Genomic DNA, 11595 nt, shown 5'->3' with positions numbered 1-11595 from the left:
AAGAAACATAGCCACGAACAATGGTAACTCTACTGTACCAAGACATAAGAAACATAGCCACGAACAATGGTAACTCTACTGTACCGAGACATAAGAAACATAGCCACGAACAATGGTAACTCTACTGTACCAAGACATAAGAAACATAGCCACGAACAATGGTATCTCTACTGTACCAAGACATAAGAAACATAGCCACGAACAATGGTAACTCTACTGTACCAAGACATAAGAAACATAGCCACGAACAATGGTAACTCTACTGTACCAAGACATAAGAAACATAGTCACGAACAATGGTAACTCTACTGTACCAAGACATAAGAAACATAGTCACGAACAATGGTAACTCTACTGTACCAAGACATAAGAAACATAGCCACGAACAATGGTAACTCTACTGTACCAAGACATAAGAAACATAGCCACGAACAATGGTAACTCTACTGTACCGAGACATAAGAAACATAGCCACGTACAATGGTAACTCTACTGTACCAAGACATAAGAAACATAGCCACGAACAATGGTAACTCTACTGTACCAAGACATAAGAAACATAGCCACGAACAATGGTAACTCTACTGTACCAAGACATAAGAAACATAGCCACGAACAATGATAACTCTACTGTACCAAGACATAAGAAACATAGCCACGAACAATGGTAACTCTACTGTACCAAGACATAAGAAACAGAGCCACGAACAATGATAACTCTACTGTACCAAGACATAAGAAACATAGCCACGAACAATGGTAACTCTACTGTACCAAGACATAAGAAACATAGCCACGAACAATGATAACTCTACTGTACCAAGACATAAGAAACATAGCCACGAACAATGGTAACTCTACTGTACCGAGACATAAGAAACATAGCCACGAACAATGATAACTCTACTGTACCAAGACATAAGAAACATAGCCACGAACAATGATAACTCTACTGTACCGAGACATAAGAAACAGAGCCACGAACAATGATAACTCAAGACATAAGAAACAGAGCCACGAACAATGATAACTCTACTGTACCGAGACATAAGAAACATAGCCACGAACAATGGTAACTCTACTGTACCAAGACATAAGAAACAGAGCCACGAACAATGGTAACTCTACTGTACCAAGACATAAGAAATAGAGCCACGAACAATGGTAACTCTACTGTACTGAGTAACAATGGTAATGTACCAAGACATAAGAAACATAGCCACGAACAATGGTAACTCTACTGTACCGAGACATAAGAAACATAGCCACGAACAATGGTAACTCTACTGTACCAAGACATAAGAAACATAGCCACGAACAATGGTAACTCTACTGTACCGAGACATAAGAAACATAGCCACGAACAATGGTAACTCTACTGTACCGAGACATAAGAAACATAGCCACGAACAATGGTAACTCTACTGTACCAAGACATAAGAAACATAGCCACGAACAATGGTAACTCTACTGTACCAAGACATAAGAAACATAGCCACGAACAATGGTAACTCTACTGTACCGAGACATAAGAAACATAGCCACGAACAATGGTAACTCTACTTTACTGAACCATACCGTCGTTGTTGTTGTTAACGTTTTCTCTTTGGTGTTAACAAATGCAAATTTTTTTTTAATTAATCGTATTACAATGGCCTCTTACTGGAATCATAATAGAAATATAACTTCATTGTGAACTCTCAGGATCAGAGCTAATGTGGAAGATTCATGATTATAGAATTTAGATTAAGGAAATATTTGATTAAACGATTTTATTAATTTGTTGACCAACTTTCAATAGTGTGCATAAATTTGTCGTTCTTTTTTTCCTACTTGACCATTGTTTTAATATCAAGAAACTACAACTATTTAGAACTCTTTGACTAACTCACTTCTTGCCACGAGTTGTTGCTGTCCACACACCCAACACAGAGATTCTCTACCTAGGGGAATTCAATGTACAAATAACTATCTGTGCAGGTGGGGGTCGATATGCTCCGAAATTTTACGTGTGACTAGTGACAGCCCTCATATACCAAAATTGATCGACCATGGTCTCATATTGTTTCCTACAAGTATGCCAGATAGTTGTTTTAGCTACTGTACATCACAGAGAGTTGCTTGGCTCTGCAAGGGATGACCCAGGTGAAGCTGAGGTACTCTCTTTGTCCTTACTCAATGATCTGAAACAAATAATTAAGCATCCAACACGTGTTCCTGATCGACATGGTCAACTTACTAACATTCTTGATCTTTGTTTTACCACTAACCCCTCACACTACTCATACTCAACATCTGCCCTCTTAGGGTCTTCGGATCACAATATTTTTTCTATTAAATAAAACTGGGAACGCCCACCTCCCCCCCACATCCCTCTAAGAAATCTTTTTATAGAACTGATCCCAAGCCCACCCATGACCATAAGAATCTCTTAATATTACCATTTCACAAAAATTTCTCTCGAATTTCTTTACAACTAAAAACCTGGAACGTCAATGTGGCATTTAAAAACTCATGCACTGTTAAACAAATGTTAATCAAGAACTCCCCCAACAATACAAGTGGCTGCATTTATAAGGTTCCTTGCAAGGAATGTAATATGTTTTACTTAGGCCAGACAGGTAAAGATCTTGTAACTAGATTTAAACAACATAAATATAGTGTTAGGACAGGCCAGGAATCCAATGCTCTGTTTGTTCATTTGAGGGATAATAAGCATTGCATTGACTGGGATAATGCCTCCTCAATATTACCTTGTAATGCAATTGACAGTAGGAACATTATAGAATCTAGTCTCATTAAATATATCGAATCCGTCAACATGAATTTGAGTAATGGTATGTGCAAACTGGATAATTTCGTAATTAAGAAGATTTGTAACCAGGTGAGAAGGTTGGGTCATCTTACCCTCTGACCTGACTACGGACTGCTGCGGTGCTTTTTGAAGATTAGTGGGGTCACTACCTAATACCTAACCATTGTGGACTTGATCTCACCCTCCTCTGTATATATACAGTATACCTTGTTATGTATTTCTCCTTAGTCTGTACTCACCCTTGAAGATGTGAATTACACGAAAGCGCTTGGGAACTTCGTGTTTTCCTTTTTCCTTGTGGTTATCAGCACACACATATATATATATATATATATATATATATATATATATATATATATATATATATATATATATATATATATATATATATATATATATATATATATATATGTGTGTGTGTGTGTGTGTGTGTGTCACTTAACGCCCGGTAACTGTGGTGATGTTTTTCTGTGTCAAGGAGGGAGGGAGACACACGGCTCTACAGAAATTTGCGCTTTTTGTCTTTTTCTATTTTCATAAAGATTTATAAAGTGATTTTAGGTCTTACTGAAACACACAGAGTTTCGGTGGTTTTCTGTGAAGAAGAATCCAATATTCTCCAACAATGAAAATAATGTTCGAGGATGACAAGGACAGACGGAGGTTTTAAGTTGTCACAAGGCTGTTTTGAAGAGCTCTCTATTACTTTACGAACATAAAGGTAAAGATCTAAGATTTCTGATATCTAATATGATAGATTCCATTTAGTTCTCAAAAAATCGTAAGGAAGTGTTTCGGAAATTCACGTGGCTGAGATGAGGATTTCATAGCTTAGCACAGTGAGAAGGTAGCAGGCCCCTACAGTCTACATTGAGGGGAGGGCGGTAAACCTCTACTGCTGTAGGAAATATGACATCATTGTACCCTGGCTCAAAACCAAGTTAGGAACAGATGTGAGAAGGGCGTGTCCGGTGTGACCTTCCCAAACATCGCAGGTTTTCTTTGACCACTCTGGCTTCATCCTACACTAACACTGGTCCGCAAAGAACGGTTAGTAAGCTAATGAGTGGTCATATGAAGTGGTCTATTTATGTGGAACTACAGATATTAACAAAAACTGAAATGCCAACTTACATTTATATACAGTATAGTATACATTCAATATGTTCGCCATTATTATCAATGCATAGGACGCTGCGCTTAAGTTATCTGCAGTAATATGAGAACCTATTTCTGTAATTCGGTTTTCAAGTTTGTTCTCAAATTATAGCAGATGACGAAAGTGTACTGGCAGCAATAAACATGCTGAACACAAAAAATAGATACTATATAGATAAAATTCGTGGTTTCCATTACATTTTATGGGTCCATTCTAAACAACTTAGTTAAGAATATCTAATTTAGTTTTGCCCATATCTCGTAAGGAGCATTTCTGAGAGAATCTTCACTACAGAACAGTGTACCATCAGGTTCACATATAAGGTTCGATGCTTGTTGTATTAACAAGCTTCCCTGTGGCGATGGTGGTGTTCACCTGCAGGAGGATTATGCCCATCTGCGGCTGGATGAGAGAGTGGATGATGGCAACGGAGAGGACGATGAGGGCGAGGAAAAGCAGTAGCAGAGCCCCCACGCCCAGACGCCACTGTCACTCCCTTAGGTGAGCAGCTCGTACCAGACGCTCTCGCCTCTCCCTCATCAACTTAACTTCTGGATGGTGGTCGGCGAAGAGTCCCACACGGCTGATTATTGAGGAACAATGAGATGTATTACTTTACTGATATATATGCGACCCATGATATTATAATGCAAGGCGAAGATAGATAATATTGCCAAGCATGGCAAACTCTTGTAAAGTGGTAGGAAGATAGCACTATCTTTTAAGAGTGCGTAGCTATACTGGAGGCTAAACAAGAACATAAGAAAATAAGGAGTCTGCAATAGGCCGGTTGGCCTGTGCATGGCAGCTCCTGTCGAGAGTTACTACCACTCTCTATCATCCATGAATCTATCTAGCCTCCTTTTGAAACTTTCCAGAGTTACTCTTGAACTCCAGCCTATGAATCGCAGGTTTATTAATTTTGTACAATGAGATAGGGAGGTAGTGCTATCTCTCATGTTCCCAGAGTTGGTTTCTCTATTTGGTCACACTAAGGTTAGGTTCATCTAACCGGGGGATATCATCCTATAATGTCAGCTGTAGGGAATAGCGAAATCGTGTTATTTTATAACAGTCTTACACATCAAAATTTGTTCTTTAGGCGGATTGTCTTTCCACTATCAATGGAATGAGTTATAAACAGAGGGAGTGGTGAGGAAGATGGAGATGACTCACGTGCTGGCAGTGGTGGGCGAGGTGTGGTAGTCCTGGAAAGGGTGATCCGGTAAGCTCCTCTGGGCCTTCACCGCCCCACGCCAGCTCTAAAACGGTTATCTTATGTCATCACCATGTACTATAGATGTAAAACGTAGGACATAAGGATTCACTTATAAATACCCACTAAATATTTATCTAAGTTATTCACTGTTTAGCTGTTACGCACACTATATTGAAAGATATATTTACTTACCTGTATAGTTACTACAATATCCTCGGACTCATTCAAAGCAGTATACCAATCAGTTATCCTGAGTAATAAACGACACAATTTGATGCCAGATTTTCAAAAGGGTTTACAGCTGGCATATTTTTCACGAGAAACTTGGAATATTCTTTACTGCTATTCCCATTGTTTATCTACATATCCGTCTATTTCGTCTTTTATTTTTATCTATATCTCCTACTTGCTACTCCTTATTCTTATTTTTATCCCCCCCCCCCAATTCTTTTCTTTCTCACCTTCATCAGCTGCGACGCGCCGACAGGAGAATCCTTAATGGGGGAAGAGACAGTGGAATATCCGGTATTCTGCCTTGTGTTAATCACCAAGCTCTCCGGTACACTCTTCCCTTTTAACACAACTCTCTTCTCCCTTTCTTCCATTTTTCTCCTCTCTTCTCCATTGCTCCCGCCCATATTTCCACTTCTTCCTTTCCCTCCTCCCCGTCCCCCTGCTCCGCCGTCACCACCCCGGTCGCCGCCGCCCCTCTGGTACCTCGACAGTTCATCCTCATCGTTGTTTAAGTCACTGCTGGCTTGAGATATCTGCTGCAGGAGCTGAGCCCTGCATCGGGAGACACAAGTTGTAGGTGTGGTGCCGCTGACGTGTAGTGAGATTATATAACACTGAAGGAGGAAAATCCATAAAACTACAGTTGGCAAATGACAATAAATAACGAACATTTTGAAGTTTTGCATCATATCTAAAAATCTATTGGTAAGGTCTCCAAAAGGATTTATCACGTAAAATATAGCTAATGCATTTTGCTGACTAATAATATTGATATTATTAGTTCTGACACAATCTAAATTGTTTCATAACAGGAGTGCTTTAGTGTCGTCTCTCTTTTGAACTTCCAAATCTTTGGAGGTAAATAGATATCAGGAGAGAGAGAGAGAGAGAGAGAGATCACAAATGAAGAATACAGTAATGGTTTAGATCTGTGGACACAAGACTGTATCCTTAACACCAGCATCAGAAGGACTTGCACCCACCGTCGCTGTCTCCGTAGTGCCCGCACCTCCTTCTCCAGCATCACCTTCATCCTCGTCGAGATCTTGCCCAACTCCTCTTCTTCTTCTTCTTCCTCCAATGAGAGTGACCCAGCAACTGACGTCTCCTGAAGCCCGGGTGGAGTCAGGTCGAGGTAAGTGAAGTCACTAAGGCTTTGCTCCTTATCCTGTACAGATTGGGATGTGTCAGTGTAATTATGAGCTGTATTCACAGCCTTCATGCCCGATGGTGAACCCGACCATCGGGCACCCGACGCTCGTGTAGGGCGAGGTCTTTCAGGAATATGCTTCGGGCACTACGATGGGTCGTCATCTCGATGAGCCGGGCAGGACTACCACATTTCCCTCACCAAAAACAAATTCACATCAAATGACCAAACGAACATAAAAGTGTTAAGAGGATATTTAGAAGATATAGGAATTATTATTCTCTGGTGTTTGTGAGGTTTCTTTTGAAGGTTTTATTTCACCGGGTGTTGGTTACACTGGGGTGGCTGACGGTGGTGTGCTGCGAATCAGCTCTCACAATAAGGAGCGGGAAATATGAATACCCATGAACAGAGCCTCAGCACAGCAGTCCTTTAAACAGCGCAGTGCTCTTTTTAAGCCTTATTCAAGAAAAGGGCAAAGTTATATAAGAAAAGGCACGTATTCATCCATCTCGAAATATGGCCTTACCATTTAGGAAGTGGCTACTTAGCTGAGAATTCCTAACCTGACCTAATCACATCTATTACGTAGACTCGTCAACGTTTCACAAAAAAATTACGGTTCATCAGTAATTTAATTTTTCAGTGTTAATATTATTACATTCTGTTTTACTTCATTTCTGTTAACCATCCTTGAATATTTTACCCCAGTTTGGTTCTCGGCTGCAGTGCCACTAAAAGGTCTTCATGAGGAGCCACATTCCTTTGTGACGAGGCTGATCTTAAGCATCGTCATTTCGTTGATAATTTGTGCTTACTATATGAAATTTACATTTCTTGCTCTAGAAACATCAATTATCGTACACGTAAACATGCAGGTCAGTGTTTGTTTCGTCTCTTAAGTCCTACTCACGGCCCTCGAGTAATTAGTGGCAAGGTTGCTCATAACTGCATGCTTATGCTCAGCCGGGATTATTTAGTACTTGTAAATAACTAGTAATCTTTGAATGTATATGCCTATGGAAACTAAACTTTCTGCCACCAACAAACTCATTTTCTGTCAGATTTGTATACTTTCTATCTCAATGCAGCATATAAAAATTTGGAGAGTAAAAATATTTTTTTATCCATCGGGAACTGCCATAGGGCATGAAACGTCCCAACGATCCAGATAGCCAACCCGACCCACCTGCAGGACTGCCTTCATGTCTGTGGCGTCTCATAATAACCACACCCGACGCTGTTCCAGAATATGACCCGACACTATATATTGTCAGATTATATCAACTAATTTCTTTAGGTTATAGTTACTATAAAAGTAACTGGAAGTTGTGAATCATAAGTCATGTGAATTAAACCTTCAAGTGATCATAAAAAAAATCTCATTCCTGAATAATTACATATTTTTTTCGAGTATTCATTCAACTATAGAACGACAATCCTAAGTGACACACGCACTCAGAAATGCCTTTAGGTTGAAAAGCCAGTCCGTTATCCACCAATTGACTAGTTACTTTTTGTTCGCCTTTGTTAACATTATGATAGTCAAGCACAGGAGGACGAAATTACAATTTTGCCCACACAGGAAACGGCATCATCGACAACCTATATATTATGTCTGTTACAGGTTTAGCAATAATGGCCTTCTCTTGATCTAAAATACGTATGATCCTCTAAGTTCCCTACACGGTGGCACTCACCTTACTGTTCCGCCAGACATCGTGGCACTGCAAGAAGAGTGGGAGGGAGGAAAGACCTGGGATGGGCGCGTGGGTCGGAGGGCGTGGGTCAATAGATATGGGTTCGGTCAGGAGGCTTGGATCAGTAGACGTGTCACGCTCCGCCCACGCTGCATGCCCAGAAGGTAAGCAGGTTACCTTCATAACTCTAGTTAGGTATGAATAAAGAAATTCTTCCATTTCTCTCATAAATTACAAGTATCAAATTCGTTCTCTCTCTCTCTTCTTTATTCCACTTTATCATATAATTCGTTCTTAAAAACACGAACTCACTCAAATAAACACTCACATCCATCTCGCCCCTTCACATTGAAAAGCTTAATCTTCTCTCCTCTGCCTTCACTTGTTCCCTCGTCTCTGTTTCTCCCTCTTCCAACTCCTCCCCTTGCACTCTCTTCTTTTCTGGAAATTCGTCTTTTGGAAGAACTTCGAGACCTTATTTGATGCGTGGCCTGTCGACGCTCCACCTGTTGACACATGTTCAGAATGTAAATAAAAGAGTGGTTAATAATTTTATGATTTGAAAATCAATAAAGTGTTACCTATCAGTGTCATCTTTTTAGCTACGTAGGATTTGATAAACAAATTCAGCCTTCGATTACTTGATTAAAATGTCCATATATGAAATATTCTCTAAATTACAGGGTGGGCAAGTGTGCCTGCAGGCCACATTTGCCCACAATTATTTCTGTGGCCCGCCACTGTATTTGGCAATCAGAAAAAAAAATTCTTATTAATTACAGAAAGGACAATTTTGGAAGTTGGGTGGACATAGCAGCAATACTGGCTCGTCGCTGTTAACCTGTGGCCGGCGAGGTGTGCCACCATTCATGAAGTGGCCCTCCATCAAAAATAATTGCCCACCCCTGCTCTAAAACATAACAAACAAACAAAACAGGTGGAGCCACCAATGGCTGCGGTATACAGCCTGAGATATAAAAGACATCAATAAATTATAATTTTACAAGTACAGAAGTACAGTAAAACAAAACCGTGATTATTAATTATTCACACGACTAAGGTTGTGTATATTTTGCCGGCAGTATAATGTGTACAGAATGATAACCGGCATGTCGGACCAGGTTTACAAGGCAAAATATCCACTTCGGATTATTAAGTGTAAACCCTGACATATTCTCTCTAATCATAAATGTAAATTAACCATAATATTCATCTAAGTACAAACGGACGGCGAGACGAAGAGTCTCACAATGACGTTGTTCGAGTGACAAACACTACCCTGACGCCCACCCACCCTGACGCCCACCCACCCTGACGACCACCCACCCTGAGGAACACCCACCCTGACGAACACCCACCTGACGAACACCCACCCTGACGAACACCCACCTGACCACCACCCACCCTGACGACCACCCACCCTGACGAACACCCACCCTGACGAACACCCACCGACAAACACCCACCCTGACAAACACCCACCTGACAAACACCCACCCTGACAAACACCCACCCTGACAAACACCCACCCTGACGAACACCCACCCTGACGAACACCCACCCTGACGAACACCCACCCTGACGAACACCCACCCTGACGAGCACCCACCTGACGAACACCCACCCCGACAGACACCACCTGACAACACCCAACCCTGACAAACACCCACCCTGACGAACACCCAATCCTGACGAAACACCCACCCGACAGAACACCCACCTGATGAGCACCCACCCTGACGAACACCCACCCTGACAAACACCCACCCTGACGAACACCCACCCTGACAACACCCAACCTACGAACACCCACCCTTGACGAACACTCACCCTGACGCCCACCCACCCTGACGAACACCCACCCTGACGAACACCCACCCTGACGACCACCCACCTGACAAACACACACTCCCTGAGCTCCACCGCCCCTGTGCCACCTACCCTGAGCGCAAACCAGCTTGAGCACCACCCACCCTGAGCACCACCCAACCCTGAGCACCACCACCCGAGCACCACACCTACCCTAAGCACAAACCACCATGAGCACCACCCACCTGGACAACCACAAGGCGGTAGAACTGGAGAGAGATGACTAGGGTGTTCTTGGCGGTGAAGAAGACGTTCATATATGAGACGATTCGGTAGTGAAGGATCAGCAGGAGGCGGAAGACGAGGAAGGGCGCGTCCTGAAGGATGATGTCCACCAGCACCCCGCACACCGCCATGTTGCAGCATAATCCACACGAGTTGCAGTATCGGCCTTCGGTATCACCATCATCACCACAGCAGGAATTTTGAGGTGTGGCACAGCAGCTGCAGCATACTTCGTCTTCCCCGCCATTGCAGCTCGCCTCCACGTCATCGTCATGGGCTAACTGAGGATTGTGACCCCAGGTAAAAGGTTTGGGCAACTAGTTAACGACAAGAATATGGTAGACACCTGCTGTCACCAAGGCACTTGATCTCACTCAACTTTACTGTATATATTAGACGAGTTAGTAACTATTCCTTAGTCTGTACTCACCCCTGAAGATGTGAATTTCACAAAAGCGCTTGGAACTTCGTGTTTTCATTTTCCTATATTGTTATCAGCATATATATATATATATATATATATATATATATATATATATATATATATATATATATATATATATATATATATATATATATATATATATATATGTGTGTGTGTGTGTGTGTGTGTGGCTGAAATTTCAGTTTCATCCTAAAATTTCATGTAGCTGTTAACATTTCGAATAACTTTATGTTAGAAGCTCATCTGTGTGGCAGCACCTCATCACTGTTTTTTAACTTTACCTGTGTGTTAGAACCTTACCTTCGGGGAGGTAAGGATGACAGTAAACTGCATGAGGCTCCAGGACCAGATAGCCAGCACCAGCAACACAAGCACTTCCATATCAGCTATCTTTTCGTCTTTGAAAGAGTCGAAGAATTCTATGATGTCAGCCGCTGTGCCGATGTACACCAGTAGGACCTGCGAGAGCTGCTCTCGGGTTAGATCTCCCAAGGGCAGGAGCCACCGACCCAAGATGAGCACCAGCATCAGGAACTGCTCCAGCACCGTCACCCACATCGCCTCTGTCACTCCCACGGGCAGACGCAGCTGACGACGAGACAACAACGTCAGTCGTGACTTTGTCAGGATTGAATTTGAGTAATGTGAAAGGAGGGAAGGTCGGCGGGGTATAAAGCTACAGCGGAGAATCGCCTTGTATACGGTATGTATACATGTTGTCATGTCAAACGCTTTGCGCCTTCTTTTCATAACTAAGCTTTGCAGAGTGTTAAGTTATG

This window comes from Homarus americanus, unplaced genomic scaffold, assembly GCF_018991925.1.
Source record: "Homarus americanus isolate GMGI-L3 unplaced genomic scaffold, GMGI_Hamer_2.0 scaffold15169, whole genome shotgun sequence".
Classification (NCBI taxonomy): Eukaryota; Metazoa; Arthropoda; class Malacostraca; order Decapoda; family Nephropidae; genus Homarus; species Homarus americanus.
Note: the sequence above shows the minus strand (reverse complement) of the source record.